The 18,473-nt window shown below is 35.0% G+C and overlaps 1 protein-coding gene across 1 annotated transcript in view; it reads right to left on the bottom strand.

The window, feature by feature from the left end:
* Positions 1-18,473, bottom strand: part of LOC122814273 (coagulation factor XIII B chain-like) — a 287,601-nt gene that overhangs the window by 994 nt on the left and 268,134 nt on the right. The gene's annotated exons all lie outside the window — the stretch shown is intronic.

Below are 18,473 nucleotides of genomic sequence, written 5' to 3'. Positions count from 1 at the left end.
CAGAGATGGACACTGTCATTGCTACAGGTGTGAACATTCTGTGAAAATCTGAACAGTTGAGAGGTATGTACCAGATGGATACACAGTTCCTGGATTAGACCTCTAATACTCACCTTGCGCATTGGCATATATCCTATAAGGATGTTAACATTCTATTTATTTTTCTGAAAATTTTATAATCTCATTGCAGCCGGGTGTTAAAAGTACATGTATTCTAGCAGGTTTGACCTGTCTTTGTGTTTGTGACTAAAACCTTCTAAGACTCCAGTTAAACATATATATTATACACATATATACACATATACAGTTAAACATAAGTATATTATCTACGGATTGTTCAAAACTGGTGAGGCCACTTTTAAACAATTTATTGGTATTTACTTCAGTCCTGCTTATTTCCCCCATCTCACATTTGTTTGGATGCAAATTACAAGCCTGTGATCATATCACATAGTTGCCCATTTGTTTTACACTGTGGCACACATTTTGGTGCTGAAGGACTGAGAGTCCTATGCAGAACTAAACACCTACTTACGCAATGTACTTTCTGGTCCCTGGAAAATAACAAGTCTTCAGATTGTAAGTTCATCTGTAATAAATATTCACTGTGATATTTCTGTTACAGACTCAAATGAGTTGCATGACAGAAAGTATTTTGGGTTGCCTGTCTCTTCCTTCAGATAAATCTGATCCAGAGATAGACTTTCACAGTGTGGAATACACCTTCAGATGTCCATCTTGTCATTCAGCCCCTGAAAGAGCAGATCTATGTATTATCATTGTTGTAGTCAAATGACGCATAACACAGAAAAGATGTCCCAGAAAAACTTTACTTTATACTAATATATTACATCACATAGTTAATGAAGGCGACTTCTGTCATCCATATTGCTGACCACACAAGGATATGGTTAATCTCCAAAGTGCCAGACATCCATAGAAACATATGAGAACATGACTTGGCTCTGAGGTAACTGTATAAGGTTGGCATTTAGTCACAAGTAGTTTAGAGGACTAAATAAAGATTTTTTAGTTAAAAATGCACCATTTTAGCTTGCAACCCACAAATACACCCCCCCCCCCCACACACCCACACACACCTCCACACAGTGCACTACAGTGTCGGCACTGCAGTTGTCACTCCAGTAATTGACAGGTTATTTAATTAATTGTCCATTGAACAGTTGTAGTTCAAGACAGCCCTATGTTTTAAATACAACCCCGCTTATTGTCATACATAAGTAGGCTTGACTCCCTGAGAATGCATTTGCCAACAGATAAAATAGACATATGAAAACATGGACGTGCCTGAGGAGTGATCATTTTGTGGGAAGAAGTGTAGTTCACTGAAGTATGTCCTGGGTGCAACAAGTATACTTCTTTAGATTTAGAGGGCATCATTTGAAGTCAATGCTTGAAGAATTGTTTGAAACAATTTTAGCATTGCATGCAAGAAATGTTGTTATTGTCATACAAAATTGAAGAACAGTGGCAGAGATGATGACATACTTTACACGTTGCTATTCGGCAGGATTAGTCTGTGAAGTTGGAGCAAAGGGGACATTCTGAGGATAAAGAAGATGGGTATGCTAATTTACTGTTATTCATTGAGTTTTCCATACCATAGGAGAATGAGAACCCATATTCAGGACTTGTTTGTTGTTGAGATGGAAGTACATGGTGTGTAGAGTGAGGATATTACCTGAAAGTTAGGATGGTCAGTGATGGACTTGGTTGCAGCTAGAGGAGTCATTTCAATGAGATGCGCAAAACTCTTTTGAGTTTCATGGGGTTTGGCTGACTGACCTTGAATAGGAGTAGACAAATGGCAGGTTAGGTCAACCAACTATTTTCCATTTTTACCTGTTGGCTGAGGTTGCAGGACACACCAGTGTGGTGCAGGCAATTTGCATTAAACATTCTAAGAACTATAACATCAATTCTTACCTATTTTTTTCAGTGTTGCTTACTTACCTTCATCACTTCCTTTGTTTAACTGGTCCCCATACCTCTCAATCTCTCAGAGTAAGAAATCTGGACAAGGCCAAAAATAATGGTGGGACAAATGCCCAAAAATAGGGACAGATTTTAAATATTGCTCCTGTAAACTGAGATAGTTGCTAGAATAACAGACTTTTCATTATTTTGTATTTTCTGAGGTAAATAAAGTCTGAAATTCAAGTGTCTGCCATTAATTATTATCAGTCTTCATGTTGGTATCCCAGAATTCCATTTGAGTGGGTGGGTTACATGATTATATATGCAAATTTTATGTTAATCAACTTCCTGATTTTGGCCAGTTGTACCTACTTTTCATGGGCCTTTTCCAGATGTTTGATGTTTCTAGGTGGAGAAGTATGCTACCCTCACCCACAGCAGTCCCTCCACAGCCTTTCCAGTGCCCTGTTAGTTGTCTTTTATCACCAGTTACCATAAAAACTATTTAAACCTGTCAGTGTGCACACTATTTTCTTTTTTACTTCTACAATCATTACAGATATTTGGATTTCATTTAAAACTTTTATTTCAAAATTTATAGCACAAATACTGGTACACATTTGTTAAACAAAACAACACAGTCTCACAATGAAAACAGACTTGGCATTGACAGTAAACTTCTCTGCCCTTGAAACTCACATTCAAAGAAAATACTTCTGGATAGTGGCAGATTAAGTTTATCTTTGGGCTGTTTTCAAATCATACATTTTTAGGACCATGCATACCATGTGTACTTTGATTCACCCTCCTGATTGTATTAAATTATATTCCTTGTCTAATATAACACCACTTGTTACATTGTTAGAGTACATTTTAAATCTGTAGTTTTGAACATTTTTCCACTAAGTAATGAAATAAAACATATGAACGAATAATGTCAAAACTGCCCATTTCAGAATATTTCAACCACAAAAGGTCACTGAAATATCTGTCATTATAATCCACCAATATCAGTCAATATGCACCATCCCTGCAGAAGTAAAAGTCATCCGAATAATTCCACATTAAATAGATGTGTAACTAAAGAAGAGGTTGCTGCTGGCAATACACTTTATATTTCAGTGCGACATCCACCACTTAGGTGCCTGCTGCCTTTGAAGAATAAATTGCCTATGTTACATTAAAAAAATATATTGGTAAGCTGGTAATATTGCAATAGGGAATGGATGGCAAACCAGCAAAAGGTTCCTAGTTAGTAGGGATCTCATCCAATGGAGGACACACTCAGAGCTGCAGCACCTTCACCACCTCCTCTTAAAGTACAACACAGTATCAGCAATCAATTTACATGGTGTGGGAGTAGAACTTACATGCTTCTGATATAAAGCAAGTATGATACCTGCTGTGTCACTCACTAACACTGCATTCAAATTCTATAGTACAGTGATGACCACTTTCAAAACAAAACAGTTGCACATTAAAAGCAGATTTAGTATGAACAGCAGTAAACTCCTCTTCTGTTGAGGCTAACAGTTCCTTGAAAGTGCACTGAAAAACTCACAATTTCGTGAAAATGCACTGAGATTGTTGATCGGTCTAGAGGATTCAGGTTCTTGACTCCTGTAACAAAGGTAGAAGGTTTTAGCCTGGGTAAATTAACTAATCTACCATCCCTAACTAGGGCATTACACACACATACATACATACGTACACACACACACACACACACACACACACACACACACACACACACACACACACACACACACACACACACACACACACACACACACACACACACACACACACACACACACACACACACACACACACACGCACACACACACACACACACACACACACACACACATACACACACACACACACATATACACACACACACACACACACACACACACACACACACACACACACACACACACACACACACACACACACATATGCGCATGCGCACACACACACACACACACACACACACACACACACACAAACACACTTTCATTCATAACAGTTTCTCCACATATATAAATTCAACCATATATTTTTTATATTCGAGTGTTTAAAGTCTTGTTCTATTTGACACTATGTATATATTTTTGTTTTACATTTTTAACATGTAAATGTGTTAACACTAATTTTTTTGTCAATTTTGTTTATAATTTCTACTACTTGTGATAATTTGTAAGTAAGCTTAGACTGGAGCTTTTCTCCCTGGGCCTCCATTGAAAATGAGCACTGGTCCAGTTGGACCATCCCGGTAAACAAATGTAAAATAAATAAATAAATAAATAACAGGAGGAAGAAGAAGCATTTGTCATTTTGCTGTACAGGCAGAAGTAGTAGGAATGTTGTGTGTTTAAATTCTATGCACAAATATGGAAAATGTGTGTTGTATGCAGATGGCATTCTTATAGAAGGCATGTCATTTTTAATGTGGCAGCACCCCTGGCAGTGGGCTATAAGTGACTGTCTAGGTCAACTATGCCAGATCTGTCTCTGGTCCTAAATGGTTCTGCATTTCATGTGGAATCCTTGCATTTACATTCTTTTTCTATACAAGACTATAGTTTAAATTGGTAGTATTTGTATTGCTAACTGCAAAGCAAGAAGCGAGTTTATATTTTTTCTTTTATCTCTTTTCTCTACTTTTAGTTCTACTCAGTATCTAAACAACAGATATTAAGTGGTGATACATATAACACACTTGTCACAACTTCCTTTGAAGGAAAAGTTTATAGCTACCAGGGGTTCAACATATTTAATTACACTGAAGAGAAAATTACAGAAACCCACTTTTCCCTTTTTAAAAAAAGGTCTTAAATTTGTTCCAGGGAAAGAGGTAGACATTCACAAAATTCTTATTGAATTTAAGTTGTACTCAAGGAAACTAAACTTTCAGCTTTTTTCAAAGACAGTAGTATAGTTGTTACCCAGAAGTCATTTAGAAAGAAAAGTGTATTTAACCTCCCTTTACACCCCACTCTAGTCAGTTTTGAGAAGGTGTGTACTAGAGAATTGTATGATACTTTTTTTTCTATCAAAGACATATATTTTAACCTAAATAAAGAAGAAGAACTGTTATTGAGATCTTTAAGGACATCTGACCACTTGAGAATAATGAAGCCAGACAAGGGGGATGTATTGTGCTTGTTGAAAGAAATGATTATGTGAATGATATTTTAACTCTGTTATAGGACACTAACCAATATGAACCTGTATCCTTAAACCAAATTAATATTGCACACAAAAGGATACAATTGTTTCTCTATGACAGTCTTTTACAAGATGCAATTAACGAGGAACTGTACAATTTTCTGGTGAACCATTACCCATACATTCCTACAGTATTCGGTATCCTCAAAGTACACAAAAACATAGAGAACCCACTCTACAGATTAATTGTAGTGGCACATAGTAGCTCTATTTATTCTTTTGGGGATTTTTGTTGACCGTTTGGTGAAAAATACACTACGTCCCATTCCACACCTCCTCACTGACTCTTGGGATTTACTCACTAGAATAAAACAAAAAATTTTTGTTAGTATAATGGAGTTTTCCACACTTGATGTAGTGGATTTATTCAATTCCATCCCCCACTAAATTGGGTTAGAATTTTTTTTGGAAGCCCTGCTTGAACATTCAGCTTTGGAAGGGGGGGGGGGGGCTCATCAATTTTGTGAGGGAAGTGATGGAAATCATTTTACACAATAACTACTTTTGAAGGAGAACACTTTAAACAGTTGAAAGGGGTGGCCATGGGTTCTAGTAGTGCACCGATATACACTAACCTGGTAATGGTCACCTGGGAAACGAAGTACATTTTTAACACAGAGTTCAACAACTATTGGAAGCTTTACCTTCATTACCTGGATGATGTGTTTATCTTGTGGAAGGGGGGTGAAAACGCCATTAACAATTTTTTTGAACACCTTAATCAAATGTGTTCTTATTTTAAATTTATGTACAGTTACTCTAAGGAAAACATAGGCTACTTGGATGTTTCCATTTTAAGAGACCAAGTGAAAGGTGCATTTACTTCTAAGGTTTTTCGTAAACCAACCTACTATAATAGTTTTTGGCCTTTAACAGTAAACATCCTTTTTATACTAAGAAAAATATAGTCAGAGGCCAAATGATTAGAGGGGCAAGAATGTGCTCCACTCTTGAGAACCTCAAAAGTGAACTTGGTAACCTCACGCAGATGTTTATTGACCGCGGTTACCCCATGAGTTGGGTTCGTGAGACTGCTTTGGAAGTTTTACAAGGGTGGGGAACAAAATATAAACCTTTACTAGGTAGTGAACTAACCCCCCGACCCTCCATTTAGAACAAAACAATTTCTGTAAATTCTCCAACTCTATGGTAACATATTTTGGTCCCGTGGAAAGAAAGGTGAGTAACATTGTTACCAAAAATTGGGGGATACTTGAAGCAAACAGTGAGGTGTTTGATATTCTGGGAAAGTCTCCCACTTTTGTTTCAAAAATGGGACCAAATATGAAGTTTAATTTTGAACATCCACTTCATATGACCACTAAACATCAAGGGACCAAGAAATGTGGAGCATGTAGTTACTGCACCTTTATTTTAAAAGAACCATTTTTTACAGTAAGGGAATTTCATGTAAAAGTACACTTGGCCAGTGCTAATGCAATAGTGCTGATTTAACATACTAGAGAGCCAGAGCTGCAGGGCATTTTATGTTGGAAAAACAGAGGGGACTCTCCATAAATGTATATACGAACATCAGTATGCTATAGCTAATAAAAACACTAACAATGCACTATTCAAGCACACTTTGTCATGTACTGATGAAGCTACATTCAAGTTTGGTATCCTTGAAATTATTAAGAAGGACCCGAGAGGTGGTGATTGGGGTAACAAAAAACACAAAAGTGAACTTAACTGGCAACTTAAACTGGGAGCTAATAAACCCCCAGCTATGAACGAACACCTCTCCATTGTTCCCATTTTAAAGGATAGAGCACATGATTTATAAATTTTACGGTTATAAACCAAGTATTTTAAAGGTATTCTGGTGAAATAATTGTTTTATTTTTTATTGTGTTAAACATTATAGTTTTAAAACTTTATTTTATGATGAAAACATCTTAATAATTTCTAATCAGCAACTGTTAATTGTTTGATTGTTAATTGATTGTGTTATTTAAACTGCCTCAACTGGTGAAGGTTTGATAAAGTCCTGTTGATTTGGATGAAAGTGCTTACCCAGTCTGTGTTTTTTTTTTTGGAATTGATTTCTACAATAAAACTTCCTTTGGACTCTTGAGTGGATTTTTGCTGCTGGTGGAAGGTCTGATCCTTTCTAGTGAAGATTTATGTGTTGACTGTCTAGGTCACCTATGCTAGATCTGTCTCTGGTCCTAAATGATTCTGCATTTCATTTGGAATCCTTGCATTTACATTCTTTTGCTATACAAGACTTTAGTGTAAATTGGTAGCATTTTTATTTTTAATTACTGCAAAGCAAGTAGCGAGTTTATATTTTTTCTTTTATCTCTTTTCTCTACGTTCAGTTCTATCTGTCAGCTAGTTTTATTATTGACTGTGAATACAGATAATTCATTTGACTTAATAAACAAACACACACACACACACAGATATATATATATATATATATATATATATATATATATTTATATATATAGATATATATATATATATATATATATATATATATATATATATATATAGATATATATATGGGAACACGTCACATAATCGAATTACTGAAATCTCGAATTTCATATGGTCAAAACCATATGATCGAGATTTCAGTAAATCAAATATGTAAAGTGTTAAAAAATAAGACCTTACTTATATTAAAACGTTACATGCACACAGAGGCAAGGATTCCTGTATGGTCTGTGTGCACGTCATGTTTTTATCTTTTCTGTGGTGTTGACAGGAAGTGGGAAATCTCCCTTTTTGTGCTTCCGCATACAGCACAAAATGGGAGATTTCCCTTTTTCCCACTGTAGCGCGATCTCGGAGTTGGTATATTTAAGTAGGGGGGGTGTCTTTGAGTTTTTTTTTTTTTTATGGTTTCATTTCAGAAGTTCGAGTTTCCAAAACTCGATGTTTTTGTCTCGGTTATATGAAATTCGAGATTTTGGAATATATATATATATATATATATATATATATATATATATATATATATATGGGTCTACTTCAAAACAGTGAAAACTCACATCACCGAATCCCACTTCATCAAACCTGACTTCATCAAATATTCATTATATAGAACTCCTGAAACAATGAAAAGGAATTCCTACAAGGACAAAACAACAAACAGCAAAACAAAAAACCCTCCAAGTGGGGGGCTTTGCTCCCCACAACCCCCAATGTGGGGGGTCCACCCCCCCAACTAAATATACCAACTCTAAGATCACACTACAGTAGAGGAAGGGCAGAGTTCACCATGGTGGCCAAGTGGTTCCTTTCCTGGGGTTCATTTTCATAGTTCTGGGAGGTTGATATAATGAAGATTCAATTCAATAAAGTCAGGTTCGATGAAGTGGGATGTACATATGCATTTAAGATGACACATCGTGAGTAGACTAAGTTGAAATTACTTGTTTTAACTGGTTCTACTAAAAAAGATCTATAGAAAAACTATTAGCCCTTGAATATAAATTAACTACTCAGTAATGACTAAGCAACACCCCTCTTAAAAAGAAAAAACATAGTTTTTACCCCATTTTGTACCCCAAACTTAGAAACATCAACCCTCACATGCTTCAGAACCTCATTACTAAGACACATAGCTAGCTAGATTGATAGATAGAAAGACAGATTGATAGTTTGTTAGTTGCAGTTTATTCCTTCTCTGAGGACTGGTATGCATATGTTGTTGATGTTATTAGCTTTGCAGTCCTGCCACTATGCTTTTGTGTTGGTTATAAGCACTATTTAGTAGTGCACTTACATGTAGACCGAGGAGTCTGACAATGTTGGGGAACATGGTTCAGCTGTTAATGGAGGTGCTCATCTTGGAGAATTAAGCAGATTGGTGGAATTACTAAGTCAAACTATTACATCAAACGAGATTGGCTCTCAAAATGTTTCATTAACTTGGGTTGGTTCCTAGACCTATGTGGAAGCTTTCTACATCCCCAGAAATCAGGAAGTGGCTCAGAGAGATGTGGGTGGCTCACTTGGACAAGTTGAAACAGAAGGAATGACATTGCACTTCAACAATGAGGGAAACATCAACAGTGTTCCTGATTTTAACCACAGGCAATTCAATTCCATGGAAACTTCTTATAGAAGCAAAGATTTGGACACATGGTTCAATTCAAATTTTCTTTCAGTGCAGATGAACACCAAGGGGAATTACTTTCTTTAATGAATTTAAAAAGTTAGTTTAAAAATACATTATTAAAATAATAATGTATTTTTAAAAATACATTATTAAACTAATAATGTATTTTTAAAAATACATTATTTAAATACCATTCATTGTCATTAGACAATTATTTGCTAAAAGAATGTTTGTTAAGAATGCAAGTACCTAAAGGTCTACAGGCATTTAAATACCACCAACTACATCATGAAAGACAGTATCTTTTATAAAGAACTCACTGAGTTGTTTGACAGATGGGGGCTTGAACTAAAGAAAGCATTAATTATATACAATGAGGCACTAATGAATGATTTATATAAGCAAATTACATTGCTGAATAAGAAAATTCAGGATGATTTATTTTTCATGTTAGATGAATACAAGGACAAATTCAATATAGTTTTTTATTGATGTAGATGAAAAATGTCAAATTTCCAAAAAATGTAAAGCAATTAAATTAATGAGGGGTAAAAAGACTGCAAACCTAAACAAGTATACCCTCTTTCAAAAAAAGAAACATTTTTTTAAGAGATGTACTGGAGGAATATGATGGTGGTACTATGAATCTAGTACACCACTCTACCCCTGAACCAGTGAGAGAATATACATCCAGTAATATGGACACAAATTATAAGTTCAATCACAATGACCCTTTGGATTTTACCCTTTTATGGTGGTCAGATCGATTATTGAACAGGAAACTGCCACACAGGGAAACACAGACAATACCCAACAGGGATGGAAAGGGCAGAGGAAGAGGAGGAAAACATTGAACTCAATCATGTCTAATATAAATAATGTGAACAATGCCCTTCAGTCCATTATCCAGATGGTGTGATTTTTAAAGACAACTGTTTCAAAGTATTTAATTACAGTAATATACTTCTTAACAAAATACATTTTTCTCTATTTCAAAAGTGGCTTAGGTTTGTTTCATCCAGGAATTTCAATCTAGGTCATATATTGTTAGATTTGAAACTTTTTTTTACATAAAATTAATTTTAGTATTGTATTTGATAATGTTAAGTTACAGAATGAAGTACATTTTGATAAAAAAATGAATCCCCCCCTTCATCCATTGTTGCAACAATTTGAGAGCTTTGTTGAATTAGAGCTCAGAACTTTATCAAACAACACGAATAAACAAAAACAAAATTTATCTTACAAAGATTCAGTCTACTTAGAAATATGACTAGTAGTGTATATATATATATATATATATATATATATATATATATATATATATATATATGATGAAACCAGATAAGGGGGAAGGAATAGTAGTCATGGACACTATGGACTATACTGGTAGAATGATTAACACATTGCATAGTGGTGATACCTACACTGTAGCTTCTTTAAATGAAGTACACATTTTTTAAAATAAAATTGATTGTGCTTTTGATGATTTATTATCACAGGAAGTAATTGATATATACATATTTGAGTCGTTAATGAACAGGTGACCTGTCATACCATCCATTTTTGTCATCCTAGAAGTCTGCAAGAATGTTAATGATCCCCCTCCCCCGCAATTAATAGTTTCAGCAAGTGGTTCCAAGTGGTATTTATTGATAGAAAATTAAAACCATTTTTTAGAAAGAGAAACCCATATAGTAAGAGACCCATGGGACTTTCTAAGTAAAATGCATAAAACTGAATGTACATTTGATGGTTTGTTTGTAATAATATCTGTAATTGATTTGTTCACTGTAATTCCACGATTATGGATGCAGATGGTTCAATGAAATTATTAAAAGTTTTGATTTTTTAACTTAAAAGGATATACATTTTCTCACTGAATTTATGGAAATGGTTTTGGAATACAATTTTGTCTAGTACAAAGGGGACATTTTTTTAACTAAACAAGGGTGTGGCTATATGGGCAGCACATCGCTATTTTTGCAAACCTGTTACTCTATGCTTGGGAATTACAATTTGTATTTAATTCCAGTTATTTTGAATTTTGTCAATTATGTACTAGATTTTTAGATGATATATGTATTTTATGGGTAGGTAACATTGATCAATTATATGATTTAATGAATTATTTACAAAACATTACTACTTTTTAAAAATTTACCTACTGAATACAAAAGAATGAACTTAACTATCTTGATATATCCATTACTAAAGATAAATTTAAACGCTATAAATATAAAATATACCATAAGCCAACCTATTGAATTCCTTCCTTCACTTTCATAGTGATCATCATTTTGGTCAAAAGAGAAACGTCATTAAGGGACAATATGTTAGAGCAGCTTGCATAACTTCTTAATTCAGTGATTTTTTTTGATTGAATGTAATTTTCTTAGAACAATGTTTTCACAACAGGGATACCCTGCATCAGTCATTGACACTATACAGGATGAAGTAATTAATGGGTGCGGCAAGAAATACATGCCATTAATCAACAACAGTAATGCCAACAACACGTCCCCAGGAGATGATCCCCTTATTTCATTAAAAAAAAATGAAAAGAACTATATGCAGGCTCACTGTTTGGAATTTAACCAGGACACAAAAGTTATCAAGGGCATTATATTGAAATACTGGAATATGTTCAAACAATTTCCAGCTTCACTAAAGGTGTTTGATGAGCTTCCCATTATTATACACATGAAAGGAAGAACATTACAAAATATGTCTGCAAAAATAAATAATTTTGAGGGACACAGTAGTAGGAAGGGGCCTTACAAATGTGGGGCATGTAAACAGTTCCTACACATTGGATATGTGGACAGTGTTAATGTACAATCAAGGGGAAGGCACATATGAACAAATAAATACAATTCTAATAGTAAAGGACACCATATTTGTGATGAATGTGGCTCCTTTTGTATTGGAAAAACTGAAAGAGCCTTAAAAAACATATTTACAAGCATATATATGGTGTAAAAAAGAATAATAACAAAACTGCTTGTTAAATTACCCAAAAGGTTCTTTTAAATTTCATTTACTTGAACAAGTAGGAAAAAAAACATAGAGGAGGTCAATGCAAGGAAAGACTTGAATATTGAGAGGTAATTTGGCAACTAATTTTGGAATCTAATAGATCACCAGGTTTAACTAAACTTATTTCTATAGCCCCTGTATTAAAATTTAGATCAGCTAAGCTTTAAATAAACATACTGTACATATATATTAATGATTTTATAACATTTACAATGCTAACTTCTTTCTATTTTTAATAAAAAACACTACCAATGCAACCCAAAGGTCTAACGAGAAAAATGAAAATGTAAGATAAACTCAAAAAGACAATCACAGTCAATACAATTAGCTAAATATACTAAATTAATCATGTTATAGGATGTATAAAACCTAGGTTCAACCTCAAAATTCAAAATAGGGTAGTATAGTGTTGAGTCTTACATATAACATCACATATTCCACATTTCATACAAGGGAACGTGCCCAACTTACGTCCCTGAATCAACCCCTGTTGTCTTTTTTACATAGCAGACGTCTGAAATTCTGATTATTTCTATGTGGGTAAGATGTTGAAACACCTTAGAGATAGGGTATATCAACATTTATATGATATTAGGAATAAAAACACATTAAATGCTATAGCTGGACATGTTATAGAGTTTACCACACAGAGTTTTAGTTTTAGAGTTTTACAACTAATCATGCTGAATAACAGAGGAGGAGATAATAATAATTATCTGGAATGGGTTGAGCTTAGGTGGATTTTAAAGATGCAAGCACATATCTATCCAGGACTGAATAATAATGTATGTGTTAAACCAGAACTTGATGCATGTCGCTTTAAGAGGAATAATGTTTGAATTGTTTTAAATTGCTATTAAATGTGCTGTTAATTGATTAATTGTTTTAAATTGAATGGTTGGATTTTACTATATATATATGTTTGTGAAGTGCTACTTGTTTTAAGGATCTGATGAAGCATAGTTTATCTACATGAAAGCACTTGTCTTTTTATTAAACTGGAAACTCTAGCTGTGGTGGTATTTTTGAGTCTTTCTATTTTTAGAAATTTTTGATATTTTGTATTTTGACATTTTAAGCCATTTTATGGCATCTTTGAACTCTATTTATTTTTGGTTAATGGTTTGTGTATTTTAACTATGGATGGTATGGCTCTTTAAGATGATGCTTTAAATTAATTAATATGGTTTGTATCTGGGTATATAAATATGATTGGTGTTTTTACATGTACTTATTCTTCTGAATAAGTCCTACAAGTTATTAGGAAGAAAGCACTTAGCGCTCAACATTATTTATAGAAAAAACTCATTTTCCAATATTAAGTGGTTCCTTTTCGTGGAGATTTCTTTCTGCACCCCTTGTATAGCATTTTACTCCTTCTGTGAGGACTGGTATTCGTGTGTTGTTGGTGTTATTAGCTTTGCAGTCCTGCCACTATACTTTTGTGTTGGGTATAACTTCCAAACATGTATTACCCTCTATTCCCCTGTCTTTGAAATAGTAATAGAAACTTGGCTCAAACAAGATATGAAAAATGATGCAATCCTGCTCCCTGATTAAAATATTTTTAGGTTTGACTGAAAAAGTACTGATTTTGTTTTTATAAACAGTTAAGCATTAAAATATGCCTCGTAGCCTTATATAAACCTCCAGGTAACAATATTCAAACAGAAGATTTTCTGTGCTGGAAAAATCAGAGTATCCCCCATGAAACCATTATTCTGGGTGATCTAAACATTGATTACTAAGTTACTAACAGACTCCCCTCCTAACTCTACAAATCTTTACAGTTTTACTCAGCAAATCACCTCACAACTAGACTCAATAAACTCCTCTCAGCCAAGCAATATAAGCAACTCAGGTTATATCCCTGATATAATTAGAGATCACCTTCCAACTTTTACAATACGACATAGCAAAAATGTAAAAAAAAAATCCTATATAACCTAGTATGCGACCTTATTTTATTTAACAAGAACATGTTTATCTCTCACCTATCTCTCATCAGTTCACTCTGCCAATCTGTACTGAAAACAATTTTCACTCTTTCAGGTTTTAACTTGTCCCATTGGTGACCATTAACCATTAACAACTATCTTCAAAGCCTGAAATCCACCACCTTAGCCATAGATAATGTACCAGGTAAATATATTAAAATGGCAGTAGATGTCCTTACTTACCCTGTTTCTATCCTGATAAGCCAGTCAATGACAGAGAACTGTGTCCCGTCACTCTGAAAAGCAAATATCATTCCCCTGCACAATGGTGGCAGTTCCACTGAATTTCGCACTTATAGATCTATAGCTATCCTATCTCCTATCTCCTCTATCATGAAAAACACATCAATTCTCAGGTTCTCGGCTATCTTAGCAGAAAAAAATCTGTTTTCTTAAATAAAGCATGGTTTCCTTCCCTACCACAGCACAAGCACTGCACTCCTTAGTTTTTCTAACATAAACTTTCACAAAGATACAGGTAACCTTGTCTCTTCTATTTTTTATTAGATCTATCTAAAGCCTTTGATACAGTTGCTCATCAAAAATTACTAACCGAGCTCTAATTTTACAGACTTGATTATTGATCCATCCAATGGTTTCAGAGCTACCTATCAAATAGGTAACAATCTGTAAAATGACAAAACACTCATCATTTCTTCCTGTTTCTGTTGGTGTTCCTCAAGGATCAATCCTAGGACCATAACTGTAAAACATATTTATAAATGATCTCCAGACTGAAACCAAGCATGTCAGCATAGTGCAATACACAGATGACTCTAGCATTATCTGCTCAGCTCCTAACAGATCATTCAAGAGTACTTTTCATGTATTGAATCATGATTACATACATCCAACCTAATCCAAAATACAAAGAAAACCATGTCAATGCTATTTTTACCAAAACAGTACCAGAAACAACAACAAATCTTTATCATTATGTCAAAAAACAATACTACAATAGAAATAATATCACAGACTAAACTACAGATTAACTAACAAGTGTAGATGAATGTATAGTTATCTAGTTGTTTTTTATGAATGTATAGCATCTATTTTTTTTGTACTCTTTGTATAAATTGTTCTTTTCTCTCTGAGCTTTTCTCCTCGGGCCTCCACTGAAAATAGACATATATCCAGTTAGACTAGCCTGGTCAACAAATGTAAAATAAATAAATAAATAAATTAAAAACGAAACTGTTAGCATCATATTCTTCAAGCAATTAAAAAACACACCAAAATGTAGAGCACTTTATAGAACTAGTCTATATATCACATGATCTGGTAGGAAACCCATAGCTTCATCCTGTCTTCTCCCATCACTTTTTTTATGAAGCTACCATGCTTACTACCTGCACTCTACATAAATGAAGAAAGTGGATGCATGCTATGAGGAGAAAGCTAAAATTGCAATTAACATTTCATCCAGAACACACCACTGTGTTGCCTTTAAGCAATTACACTGACTGAGCGTCAACAATATCTCTTCAACATGCAGCTTATTGCTGCACACAAACTACTTTATAACCCTGAAAACTGCCCTTCTTTTAACAAAATATTACTCAACTTCAAGGGAACTGCACTCAGGAAAATCTAGTGACTCAATTTATGTCAACAAACTGAAAAAACATACCAGCTGAACTATGACAAATAAAATCCTTTAAAGCCAGACACAAACAATGCCTGCCCAACCCTTGGTTATAATCCTGCTCTGTACCTGGGTAATCATGCTGCCATATTACTCCAACGGTATATTCCTATAAATATCCTCTATTTGACTTGTATATAGGATCACAGGAAGTTAGGATAATGGCCCCTGGCTCTTACAAGCCTAGCCAAGTTCAACTGATATTCTCAAGGGTGTCTGGTTCAAGAAGACACTAAAATCAGCACCTATTGCCCCTGTCCAAGCGGGACACAGGTGGGACCCCAGGGTGAATTTTCAGTTATAGTCAACATGATTTTTTTTTTATTTTTTTTTATTTTTTTTTTATTCACTGCTGTGTTCCTGAACCCAGTCGGTAGTCTCCCTAACAGGGAATGTACTAATCCTTTTTGTTCACCCCTGGCGAGTCAACCTAAGTCCCTATCCAAAGATAGTCGCTCTTCCTAAGCTACATGCACAGTCAAGCTGTAGCGTCCAGCAGGATAAAAGTAACTTAAGAAAAAGAATTTTGACAAGGTCATTTACCTAAATAACAGTTCTTCTTAGAATAATTGCCAAAATAATCTCTGTAAAACTAGTGTACTGGGTTCAGAATGTGGCAGCAATCTACCCCACCTAACCCTTAACTTAAACTCTATCTCAAACATTATTTCTGGTAAAAATTTAAAGTCCCCACGAATAAAAAAACAGAGAGCTGTATGAAACTGATGTTACAAATTTGAAAATTACCATATTTTTTTGCCTTTTTTCCCTGGCCACTAAATAGTCTGGAGCTGAATAATCCCCGCTCCGCGCCCCTCCCTGCCCCCATATCCCATCCGCCCCCAGTAAGCCTAAATTTATACCTAACCAACCACACCCCCACCTCCTTCTTTAACCAATTAAATTGACCTTAAAGTCACCACTCACTTCCCTACCAATTCTTCCATCCAACCCCTACATATCCTCTCAAATAAAAGTATTATAGCCCAAAGAAAATGAAGTCCACCTCACCCACTTCAATTAAGCCAACGCTAAAAATTTTATCTTTTACTCTACCGCTGATTATCAAACTATATCTACTAACTAAATATGAAGACCAGCCACTCTTTTCTACCCCAGAAGCCAAACTAGTACCTTCCCATCCCTAAGCTGTTCTAAACTTCATACCCTCCATCTGTCCAGTAAAATACATCATCCCAACCACCACAACCCCCTTAAACCCAACCCAAAGCACCCCAAATCCAAACAAGACCTTAAACTATTATTTAAGCTTATGAGACTATTAGACTATCTAAGAAAAAATATAACCATAGATGGGGATATCCATCCTAACCCATGCCCCATGTCAACTCCAATCTCAAACAGCCCACCACCTACCACATCAAACTCCCTCCAAATATACCACTTAAATATAAGAAGTATAAATAATAAGATTCACAACTTGCATGCCTTACTAGCAATGTACCTCCCTGATATAATGTGTCTAACAGAAACCTGGTTAAAACAAGGGACCAAAGATAATGAGATCATTCCACCAGGCTACAATATATATAGAGCTGATCGCCTGAAGAAAAAAGGAGGTGGTATCGCTGTGCTCTATAAAAGCACACTTAATGTCACTATTAACTCCCCTCAGCCACCCCAGATCTCTAATGCTGAAATACTTGCACTAAGACTACAAATAAACAAAGATAAAAGTATTAATCTAATTGTTTCCTACATTCCCCCCGGGAAAAACGCTGACACACTTGAACACATTCTTAGCTGGCTATCAAATAACTATCCTCAAGAAACCATTATCCGAGGAGATGTTAATATAGACTAGACTCAATGCTCCTCAGAAGTCAACCCCACCCATATTAACTTACATGGATTCCATCAGACAATATCTTCCTCTACCAGAGTAGGTAATAATAATCAAAAAGAGAGTATCCTAGACTGGATCCTTATTAACAGTCAACCCCATACGTATATGGCCGGGACCCTTCCAAATAACCTTAGTGACCACCTCATCACCTATATTAAGAAAAACAAGGTAATATGCTCCACTCCGCCCATGTACAGGTCAGTCAGAAACAGGAAGCATTTTGACCTCACGAAATTCCTGATAGAACTTAAATCCTTTAACTGGGCATCCCTTAAGCATATCCCCCTAGAGGAGGCAGTACTTCATTTTAATACCACATTTCTAGCCATACTTGAGTCTCACGCCCCAATAAGATCAATCAGAATAAAAACACATATTGCACCCTGGTTAACAAAAAAACACCAAATTATTAATCAAACTTAGAAACAAAACCTGAAATAAATGGCGTTCAACCAAGTCAACCCTGGACCGCATTAAATTCCAACAACTAAGAAATGAGACCAAAAAAGCAACATTACTTGATAAGAAAAATTACTATTGCCAACTCCAAAATAAATACCAAAATAACCCTCAAAAATTCTGGACTGGATTAAACAATCTTCTCCACCCAGGTAAATCCTCTACTCCTACCCCAGAAAAACTAAGTGATAAAATCTCTGAAGACGTAGCCAATTCCTT

The sequence above is a fragment of the Protopterus annectens genome, chromosome 10.part0 (genome assembly GCF_019279795.1).
Source record: "Protopterus annectens isolate FY-2018-M chromosome 10.part0, PAN1.0, whole genome shotgun sequence".
In the NCBI taxonomy this organism is placed as follows: Eukaryota; Metazoa; Chordata; order Ceratodontiformes; family Protopteridae; genus Protopterus; species Protopterus annectens.
This window is presented reverse-complemented; position numbering and strand designations above follow the sequence as displayed.